The sequence below is a fragment of the Notamacropus eugenii genome, chromosome 2, assembly GCF_028372415.1.
Source record: "Notamacropus eugenii isolate mMacEug1 chromosome 2, mMacEug1.pri_v2, whole genome shotgun sequence".
Lineage (NCBI taxonomy): Eukaryota > Metazoa > Chordata > Mammalia > Diprotodontia > Macropodidae > Notamacropus > Notamacropus eugenii.
In genome coordinates this window covers 6,603,774-6,613,034 of record NC_092873.1, presented here as the reverse complement: position 1 = coordinate 6,613,034, position 9,261 = coordinate 6,603,774, and the positions used below count along the sequence as shown (strand labels likewise).

The 9,261-nt window shown below is 38.1% G+C and overlaps 1 pseudogene; it reads left to right on the top strand.

The window, feature by feature from the left end:
* The first annotated feature begins 5,138 nt into the window (after positions 1 to 5,138).
* Positions 5,139 to 8,120, top strand: LOC140523389 (bromodomain testis-specific protein-like; annotated as a pseudogene).
* Positions 8,121 to 9,261: the final 1,141 nt, after the last annotated feature.

Here is a 9,261-nt window from a genome sequence, read left to right as displayed (position 1 = left end):
GAATGTAGAGAGAGTAGCATCACTTACCCCCTGTCCTCTTCTCCCTTTTCTCCTCCATTGAACAAGATTTTTCTCTATCTCTTTATGAGTTATAGCCTGTCCCATTGCATTTCTCCCTTTCTCCTCCCAGTATTTTACTCCCTCACACTTTAGGTTTGCATATATATACATATATATATATATATATGTATATATATATATATACATATATATATATATTTTATAGATATCCTCTCTTCTGATTCAACACTACCTGTACTCTTTGTCAATGTGTGTGTGTGTGCATGTGTGCATGTGTATACAATCCTTCCACCTACCCAAACACTGAGAATAGTCTCAAGAGTCATAAATATTTTCTTTCAAAGTAGGAAGATAAACAGTTCAGCTTTAGAAAGTTTTCTATGACTTTTCTTTCCTCTTTATCTTTTCAAGCTTCTCCTGATTTTTGTGTTTGAAAGTCAAATTTTCTGTACAAGTCAGGTCTTTTCAACATGAATGCTGCAAAGTCCTCTATATCACTGAATGACCACTTGTTCTCCTGAAGTATTATACTCAGTTTTGCTGGGTAGCTCATTCCTGGTTTTAATCGCAGTTCCTTTGACTTCTGGAATATGCTTTTCCTAGCCCTTCCATCCCTTAATGATGAAGCTAACACATCCTGTGTTTTCCTGATTGTATTTCCACAACACTCGAATTCTTTCTTTCTAGCTGATTGCTGAATTTAATACTTGACCTTGGAACTCTGAAATTTGTCCACGATATTCCTAGGAGTTTCTCTTTTCGGGTGTTTTTCTGGAGGTGGTAGGTGGATTCTTTCAATGTTTATTTTGGCCTCTCGTTCTAGAATATCAGCACTGTTTTCCTCAATAATTTCATGGAAGATAATGTCTAGGCTCCTTTTTTGATCATGGCTTTCAAGTAGTCCCATAATTTTTATATCGTCTTCCCAGGATCTATTTTCCAGGTCATTTGTGTTTCCATTGAGGTGTTTCAAATTATCTTGTATTTTTTCAAACTCTTTTTTGTTTGTTTTCTAACTGCTCGGTTTATCTTACACTCATTCATTTCCCTGAACTCAGTTCTCTGTTTCAGAGAACTGTTTTGATCACTGAGCTTTCGAACCTTCTCCTTCTTTTACCTAATTCAACATTTTATTGCCTCCTTCTCCTCCCTGGCTTTTTGGACCTCTTTTCCCAATCGAGTCAGTCTCTTTATAAAGGTTTTATTTTCCTCAGCATTTTTGTGGTTGTCCTTGAACCAGGTGCTACCTTGCTTTTCGAGTTTTTCCATTGCCTGAGTCTACTTTAAGTTCAGTTTGGAGGCCCTGGAGGCAGAGGTCTTAACTTCCTGTGACAGTAAGTCTTGTTCTTTCTTGTCTGAAAGGATGGGAGGAGACAGCTGGTCACCAAGAATGTAACCTTTGATGGTCTTACCTTTGTTCCCTTTTTGGGGCACTTTCACAGCCATTTACTCTCACTCAGGGATGACGTTTAGATCAGCTGCTCCCTACTGCCAGAGGCTTTCAGTTGAGCTTCTTGAACAATGGACCCAGGTTACTTCCCACCCTCTGTGGCTTCCCGTGTCTGCTTCTGGCCTCTGCCATCACTTTGGGCTATTGCTGAAGAAATCCCTTTACCTCTCCCCAGCTGGGAAATCCCTCCCCCATTGACTTTGGGTGATTTCTGTGTTGCTTGTGGGTTGAAGTAAGTAGGATCTTCCCTGTTAGGAGCTCTTCCCAGAGGTCTCTTCAGGTCCTCTTCCTCCCAGTGCCACATGGCCAGGGTTGAGCTCTGCTCTGCTCAGGGTCCTATGAGAGAGACCTTTCCTGTAAGATAGACCTTTCCTGTAAGCCTGCAGGTTGCCTTTGACTGGAAACCTCTTTCGCTCTGTTGCTCTGGGGCTTCTGTTGCTCTACACTTTGTGGAGAGACCTTTTTACCGTTATTTTGTGGGCTGTGGGGGAAGTGCTAAGGTATATGCATCTTCCTACTCCTCCATCCTGGCCCCACCCAATATTTAATCATTTCATAGCATTCACTGTTTATGTATTTGACAATTTTGTTTATCTAGCCTTACACAAAGAATCAGGTGTTTTTCCAACTGCCAATAATAAGTAAATCATTTCTATCATACTTCATATTTAGAAGGACCTTTACATTTATTTCCTGATTTATTCCCCCAAACAGCACTGTGAAGTAGAAATTATTTGTCTCCTTCTCTTCGAACTACTCCTTGAATAAAAGCAAAATGTCATTTCGTCAAAATTTGTAAATACGTAAAATACACAAGCAAAATGCCATTGAGAATGAAAGTAATTAGGTGGAGAATCTCATTATTATCTTCTACCTTAATCAAACTGACCTCACCATGCTGATTTCCAGCTCCATACCTTCATCACCCTCTTCTTCTCACTCAGTAACACTTCCCTATTTAGTATACCTATCCAAAACCTATCTACTCTTCACTTCAAGGTGACTTTGAATTACAAAAGTATGATTCTTTTGCCATAACGCTTTTTGAACTTTTCATACCTATTGAATTCTTAATCTCCTGAATTCCACTTAGATTTGGACAAACCATAATTTAGTGGTTAACTTTATACTGATTGCCTTATGGTGTTCACATCTGTTAACAAATTATCATGTCCTGATTCTAAGTCTTTCTTTTCCAACTAGATTGTGGTTCCTTGAGGACAAGAATTATTTATTCTTCATTTACTCAATAGAGCTTCCTTTTCCCAGAGTGTTGGCAATATAAGTAAGTGTTATTACTGTAGTAGTACAAGAAGTTGTAGTAGTTGTTCTAGCTGTAGTAGTACGAGTAGTAGAAGAGGAAGAACAAGGAAAGTAAATGTTTATTTGTTGATTTTACCATGAATTGAAAGTTTACCTAACATTAAATTTGTTCTAAGGCAATAGTTGGCATTTTTTGTTTTTCTAGTCGTATTTTTTATGCATTTTCAATTTCCTAGAGACCCAGTGGCAAAATAGAAATTCGGTATAAAATCATTTCATTCTCAACATTTTTAGTATTAGAAATTGTTACGATGAATGTGAAGTTAATCGTAGAATAGCATGGCAGTCAAATTCTCACAACCTGCTCCCTTTATTACTATCAAATACCTCTCTCCATAATCAGTTGCTTACCCACAGTTACGTGTTATTATGTAGTAGGCTATTTATCATGATACCAGCCCAAAAGTATAGAAATAGGTATTTCTGATAACCTTCAAAACACAGTTTCAACCTGGTACCCATCATACGTGTAAAACTAAGCAAAATCTATGCCAAAGCAGTCAAAAATAGAACTTTGGATGGTGAGAGTTTGCAGAGATACATTGGGGGAATTTTGTATAGAAATTTGGACCTAGACTTACAAAGAGCTGCCCTCATATATGGTCTCAGGTGCTATCCGTGCAATCTTAGGCAAGTCACTTAATCTTTTTCAGTTTCCCCAACCATAAAATGGGGAAAATGATTGCACCTACCTCCCAGGAAGTTTGTGAGAATTAAAGGAGATAATAATTGTAAATCTCCTAACTTTATGGCCTTTATACTTGGCACATATTAGACAGTTATTAAATATTAGTTTCTGTGCTAAAGAAACATAAAACAGCTGTGAATTATATACAAATTATTACTGCCTGCTACATTTTGATAAGCACCTCCTAATATTGCAGAAGAGTTCTCTCAACCTGGTTGATATAAGTATATCTGTATTAACTAAGAAATTATTGTGAGATCCCATTTACTTCTTAAAAAAATTCTTCTATTTTGCATTTGTATGCTTGAGAAATTTTTCTGGGTTTCAGAGATCAGTACTGGAATGAAATATTTTTGTTTCTGTACTAACTCCCCTATCACACGTCGTCTTCATTTCCCTCACATTCCTTTTGGAACACATAGGTGAAAATATTCACCTTCAAATGCTTTTGGTTTCAGGCTGCAGTCGAGAAAGTAGGCATGGACTGAGCTCTCGAAGGTATAGCAAGGAAGCAACAATTTAGAGTCCATCTCTGACAACATGAAATTGGTCATTTAATTCACATTCAGGGGAAAGTGGCACCATTTCTTGTCTAATTTTCCTGATGATGAAAGTGTTCACTATGTAAGACTTCAGTGAAATGACAGTTACTTTCTTGATCAAAACTTATTTCATCAACCAGTGACTGTTAATTATGTGAATAGTACTATGATAGATTCTGAACAGGTTACAAAGACTTGGTGTAAGACATGGCCTGTTGCCTTGAAGAATTTTCAATCTCACTGGGAAGCCAATACAAAATAGAGGAAGTTCATTTATTATACAAGGTAGAACTTAAAGAAGTATTAAATAAATGCTATACCTGTAAGTATTTATATAAAGGAGAGATCACTATAGTTGGAGATTCGCGCAGGTGGTGTTGATCCATTACTGGGTTCCCAACACCAATAATATTCCGTATAAGTTTGCTAAGTTAGTACCTCTGCTGGAAGCACAATTGCCAAATACCTACATTATATATGTATATATCTATATATCTATATACCTATATATATCTATACACACATGCATATATATATGCATGTGTGTATATATGTATATCTGTTCCTGTATATATATATATATATATATATATATATATATATATATATATATATATATATATATATATATATATATATATATATACACAGAAAAATATGCATGTGTACATACACAAATTTGTTCAAAATCTGCGTCTGAGTGTGACTTTTACCAGATATTGAGTCCTAGCTCAGTCCATTGCCATCCAGATGATTTTCAACAAATGGCTTCCTGTTTCAGGCCTCTGATTCCTCATTTATTCCATGATGTGCTGACTCATCGCTAGTATCCCTTTCTGCTTTCACAATCTATAGTTCTAAAAGAGTAAACTGCACTTCTGTTACACACCTAGCAATGGATATGAATTGGACTGAATAGTTGTTGAGGATCCCTTACAATTTTGAAATGATATCCTTATTCCCTTTCGTTTTCAGTAGCCTCCTTTTCTTAGAATTTTTATCTCTTTTCCATCCTTTTTCACATTCTATATTCCAGTTAAAGTTAAAATGTCTCTGCAGAATTCTGAAGAAAAAAGTGATGAAAAACTTTACAATTTTGTTCTCCCCAGGTTGAAGAAGAGCAAAATGACACTCAAAGACAAAGGCAGGGTCTGAGTGTCAGTTCTTTGCAAGATGGAATTCTGAATAAACCTCCATGAATGAACAAAGAAATAGAAGCTACTACTTCCAAAATGACTCAGGCTGGTCACCATTTCAAGTGAGCAGTAACGCCGATGGGTGAGTGGCGATACAAATATATGGAAGACAACACTCCATCAGGAAAAAGCTGTTCAGAATGTCTCTGTCAAGCCAACAGATGGCTATTGTCAACCCCCTTCCACCAGAGTACATAAATGCCAGAAAGACTGTCCACTTCACAAACCAACTGCAGTAATTGCAGAAGGTTGTCCTGAAGGCTCTATGGGAGCACAGTTTCTCTTTACCCTTCCAGCAGACTGTGGATGCGGCCAAGCTCACTCTCCCAGATTATTACAGCCTCCTAAAGCTCTTGGAACATAAATACTATGCGGAAGCCTCAGAATGTATAGAAGACTTGAAAATATTGTTTTGCAATTGTTTTGCAAGCCAGGTGATGACTGTTCTAATGACACAAGTCTTAGAGAAACTGTTTCTGCAAAAACTGTCTCAAATGCCTTCAGAACAACTAGTGGCAGGTGGAAAGGAAAAAAAAATGAAAAGGTACCCAACAATCTTTAGGAGTTTCCGCTATGAAAGAAAAACCATTCCCTAGGGCATCAGAAAAGTTAGCTAAAGAGCAAGTGATTCCATCTCCCATATGTCCTGAGACATTACTTTCTGCATTGCACATTGCTAAACTAGCTCCACCAAGCTATAACACACAACTGTAATATAAGTTAAAAGGGGTGTGAAAAGGAAAGCAGATACTACAACCTGTATAACGTGGATAGATACATCAAGTAGCGAATCTTCATCAAGCCTGGTTGAGCACAAATCTGCTAAAATACCACTTGTAATAGAAAAAGTAGGGAAGAATATCATACCAGATTCTCAGCAAAAATATAGAGTTGGGAACATGTTAAATTAACTGAGTAATTAAAATACCGTAATGAAATTATTGAAGAAATGTTTTCAAAGGACAAGGTAGCATATACTTGACCTTTCCATAAGCCTGTTGCTCTAGAACTCCATAAGTACAATGATGTTGTCAAAAATCCAATGGACCTTGGCACAACTAAAGAAAAAGGTATAACCAGAAATGTAAGGATGCACGTGAATTTGCTGCATATGTTCAGTTAATGTTTATGAATTGCTCCAAGTATAACCTACCAGATCTTGAGGTGGTAGTGATGGCAACAACACTTCAGATGTTTTTGAGATTCAGTTTCCAAGATCACAGATGAACCCATTGCAAGAATGTCTATGTGCTATATAGAAAAGGATGTCACCAAAGCATTCTGTAGAGAAAGTAGCAGTGGTGCTTCCTTTGAAGACAACTCTTTTGGAGAGTCTCCTGATGAGCGAGTGCAAAACTTCAGGAGGAACTGAAATGTATTCATCAACACGTGCAAGTTCTGTCTAAAGTACCTTACCATAAGTTGAAGAAAAAGAATGAAAGATCTAAAAGACAGAAGCAGAAAGAAACAAAGAAATGTATCAAGAAAGACGAAAGTCAGAGGGAAAAAAATCAGCAAATAACTACAGAAAGAGCTGAAAAATTGCCTGCCAAACAATTCAAGGAACAAATGTTGGCAATAAATCTGGGGAGGAAGATAATGCTAAGCCTAGGAACTATGATGAGAAAAGGCAGTTAAGCTTGGCTATCAACAAACGCCGCAGAGATAAACTTGTGTGAGTCGTCCACATAATAGTGTCAGGAGAATCATCTTTACTGAATTCTAATCCTGACAAGATAGAAATTGATTTTGAAACACTAAAAGCATCAGTCCTGAGAGAAGTAGAAAAATACGTTATTTTGTGTCTGAGAAAGAGACCCAGGAAATGTCACACTGTGAAAACACAAGTGTCCAAGGTCACGCGGGGGGCGGGCACAAGGTTGAGCCAGAACAGCAGCAGCAGCGACGGCGGTGGCAGCAGCTCCTCACCCTGGGGTAGCAGCAGCAGCAACTCGACATCTTCTAATAGCAGCGATTCCCATTCAGGTTAGTGTCCCTTTTCCATCTCTCTGTGTAGGTGGCACACCTGTTCCTTGAAAGACCAGAACTGTTCTCTTTATGGAGTATTTGTTGCATGCAACTGCAACGTGTGATTTGTACTGCCAGGTCCATTTGCCTTGCTTTCCATCCCAATCTTTCCTTCCCACCTTCAAGTATGTGAACTTGTACAAGACTCTCATAGACTGGTAATGTTCCAGAGATATTAACAGTTGACGAAAACAGGGACGATAGCTTAATAAAACGTTTGAAAATGTGAAATCTCCATCAGCTTATCACAGTAATAAAGGGTTGCTAAAGGCATGTCACTTTATAGTGACTGTGACTATCATCAGGTTCCTCATGGAAAGCAAGCCTACAAAACGTTGTCTCTGGTGTGGGATATTTCATTCATAAATTCTCATCAGCAAAATGGGGAGGATGACTACAAATATGTGTCTCATAAGGGTCATCCAAGTTGTAGGTGACATGATGTTTTGAAAGTACTTTTGAAAAACCTTAGAAGGCCCACATAAATAATTAGGTTTTGTTACTTTTATTGTAACACCGTGACTAATCCGTGTGGGATAGAATGGATAGAGCAAAAGAAATCAAATATACCGAAAGCAGACAGCTTTGTGGGCTTAAAATTACAGTCCATATTTTCTGACTGATGAAGCACTTTTAAGACCTGCTCTTTAGGCAAATTGAGTCTGACAGAAATGTGAAATAGATGAAACATCCTCAGTTTACTGAAAACACTATCCTTCTTGGCCTCCTGGGGTTGATTTTGAATTTCTAAGCAAAACTCACAATACATGAATTGATCTTGAGTAACATATTTTCTGTTTATTATGTTTAGGTTCCTGTTAGGAATGAAAAAGAAAAATATCTTTTGGATAAAAATGGAATCATACAGGATGAATCTGCCATGTTCAAAGTGGATGTAGACACAGAAATAATTAAGGATCAGGAAAAATAAAATCAATATATAGAAGACATTGAAGTTTTAAAAGTAAAGAACGATGAACTTCAAAAGGAATTACAATTGATTAAAGAAGCATTAATAAAATTCATATTCCACTAGGGTGGAAAAAATAAAAGTTCTGACAACTGGGAATGCAGCGCTGAACTCTAAATTAAACAATGCAAAGGGAAAGGCAGGCAGACTAGAGAAAGAAATTGCATCATACTGTTCCCTTCTGATTTTTGCTGTTCATGCTCATGAGCCAAATGGGACATCAGAGAGAGCTCTTGAACATTCCTTTCAGGGACAACGTGAAGAATAGCTTCGTTTACAACACAAACTAAGTCATGACTTTTCTAGCCTAAGAGAAAACCGTGGTTTCCTTTCTTAAGAGCTCTCTAAAGGTGAACATCACCAGTAGGTTAGAAAAAGTGGTGTACCATGTACATGATTCCCTCAGAAAAAAGACATTCATTTGAGAAAGCATACAGAGAGAATTGCACCATGAAAAACAGAAGGCAAAGGAATTTGAAAACACAATAGAACAGGAAAAGGATGAACCGATCAAATGTGTTGTCAAAGGGGCATGGTCAAGATGATGGAGTAGAAGCACGCACCTCTAGCACTCTCCTCCCACAGCCCATTAGATACGTGTAAAAATTAAATCTAAACAAATTCTAGAGCAGCACAAGCCACAAAATGTCAGATTGAAAGAGATTTCCAGCCCAGAGCAGCCTGCAAGTACACAGAAAAGGTCTGTCATGCTGTGCAGAGTGAACCACAGAATAGGTGGCACAGTGACAGGGACAAGACTGGAGCAGGCCTCAAGAAAGCACCAGCAGCAGCTGCAGGTCCCATATTCCTCAACTCACAAATGCCAAAGACAGCTTCAAAGGTCAGTGAGAAAGCTCTTTCATTTGGGTGAGAAGCGAATGCAACAGTCTAGTGCAGGACCCAGGCAGCTGCATCTTCCATTGTTGGAGCCCTGGCCTAAACCCCTGGGTGAATTGAGAAACTGATGTGGATCTCAACCCTGAGTGGGGACCTTGGGGTGAGAAGGAGTGGTAGCTGGTGTGGTGGAGTTGGTGGAGTCTCTG